The 2,427-nt window shown below is 32.3% G+C and overlaps 1 long non-coding RNA gene across 1 annotated transcript in view; it reads left to right on the top strand.

Moving 5' to 3' along the window:
- Positions 1-2,427, top strand: part of LOC146588356 (uncharacterized) — a 44,881-nt gene that overhangs the window by 2,442 nt on the left and 40,012 nt on the right. The window lies entirely within an intron of this gene.

The raw sequence follows: 2,427 nt of genomic DNA on the forward strand, positions 1-2,427 counted from the left end.
AAAAAAAAAAAACACAAAAACATGTCTACCCAAAATTGATGTTGAAAATTCAAAATATAATAAAAAATAACCAGCTATAATAAAAAATAATTCATAAAAGAAATTTCAGCAAGTTCTCCACATAAGTTAATATACACAAATGCTGTTTAATCATTACCTAAATGACATTCCGCATTCTAACATGCTCAATATCTGCCCAATGCAACGTATTATGGGAAGATAAAACATCTCATATTCTCATAATCAGATGTCAATTCTTCCCCTACCTCCAATTCTGTCTACTCTAGAAATCAACTGTATGCCTGAAATTTTACAGTAATTTTTAAAAATAAAAGAAAATCCCACAACAATTCAAATGTGAAGTCCACCCCATTCAAAATCTATAAAACTCTACCTGACAAAGACAGTAAAGATAYGGTGGTTTCGCCAAACAAATTTTTGCCCTAACAAAAAATATATAGCCTTTTTTTTGAGTGGAGACAAGTAAACACAAGTAGGAAAGTGTGAGATATTGAAAGGGGTTATCTAATTCTGAGTCGACATTTTGTCCACACAATAACCCTAAAAGCATTATTAGAAGGAAGTAAGATTCCCCCCCCCAACTGTAACCTCGAGTCGTTTAAGAAACTTAAACATAGAAAACAAATGCTATTATTTAACAGCAAATTAGAGATGAAGAGCAAAATGCTTAATAACACAGCTGCATTTAGGAGAACTTAGCTTCTTGATTTTAGAAAAGGAGAGTAAACAAAAATGCATAGGACTGTTTCAGTATTGACTTTTAATAGCTTGTTTCTCATAAGGGAACAGGGGATGTTTTCTGTTTTAGAAATACAGGTATCGGTTGAGCTTTAAATACAGCCTGCTCCTGCCAACAGGTCATGTACATGATTTGGCTTCAGCTTGTTTTTATGCATTAAGCAACCTTTTTTTTGTAATACAATATATAAAGACAAATTTAAGTACAGTAATAGTGTAGGTATTTTGCTGTCTTCACATTTATCTTGACATACTGGACAAAGCAATACACATCAACCTGCCCGCAATCCCAAGTTTCATACAAAGCACGTTGAATACTGTTTTCAGTGATACATTCAACTCGCTCCCACATTTAATTTGCCAAATCTACAGAAACACATCTGTTGGGATATCAGAAATTATTTCCAACTTTGTCCAGYAAACATTCAAATACTCAAAGCAACTACTGATATCTTTCATTTTATGTTTACCACAGATGTTGCACACCAACAGGAAAAAGACAGTTTTAAAACTGGACAAGCTATAGTAATCCAGGTTTTGATAGAAGAGTTACATACAAAAGGGGGATTTTTTTTATATATAGTTTTTAATCTGTAGTTTAATTTTTCAAAATAAAACCTGTATATATAAATGGATAACAGTCAAGATCTCATATATGAATAACAGTTGCTTTCTGGCTAAAACAATACATTTAAATAGAATCTCACTTTCTGCTTTTGAGTTCAAGTGTGCTAGCTGGTCCAGTCCTTTGGGGAAGAACTTCAATTTTTTAATCCTTTTGGATCTATCTATTCATTATATGGTAAAGATCTTAACCTATACAACATACCATATTATGAGGTAAACTGAAGGGGAATAGATATTGAAGTACTGGCCTGGGAGCAGTAAGCCAAACAGCTGTTCAAACATGATACTATAGCTGAAATAAGTCTTTGTCAGAATAAAACCCGACATTCATGAAAAAAGCAACAGCCATCAAAAACATTCACAACTGCAGGGACTTCTAACTGTGTGTAATTTTGCATTATAAGTAGGAGCAGCCACAATAGATTAAAGCAAACTTAAAAAAATACCACTATAGTCTTGAATTTAATAATGTGCATTGTCATTCTTATAGCTGTTTATAGAAGTGTACTAAAAAAATTTACTTAAACATATGAATTTAAGACTTTCACTTTATTCAGCAAATTTGTTTATTTACACAATGGGGAACGCTGGTTGAATGCTGTCAATGTAATAAAAACAAATCTAACAGAGACAATACTGAACTCTCTCTATGTATTCATAGCAGAAATGACAAACTATTTCCTTACCTGTATCAGGAACATCAAGCGCAACAATGGGACAGTATCATAGGACATTGATTTAACAATAAACCACAGAGGTCCAGTAATACCATGGCAATTTACCAATGTATGTACTGACTTTTTAAAAAAAAATTAATCAAAAGTCAGTAATACCCAGTATAAAGTTCTGTCAATTATCAGAGTCAAACTCTGATGTGTAGGTAAGTAAAACCTTATCAGATCATCCACAATTCATAAAGTGACCTGATCTGTTTCAGACCACTCATACAGAAACAAAATGGATGAGAATAGATTACTCTCTAAAAGGCAACAATGATCTGATAAGGATTTAGCTTAATGGAAGTTAAAAAAAAAAAAAAAA

Source organism: Rhea americana, unplaced genomic scaffold (genome assembly GCF_003343005.1).
Source record: "Rhea americana isolate MKP2758 unplaced genomic scaffold, rheAme1 scaffold_52, whole genome shotgun sequence".
Taxonomy (NCBI): domain Eukaryota; kingdom Metazoa; phylum Chordata; class Aves; order Rheiformes; family Rheidae; genus Rhea; species Rhea americana.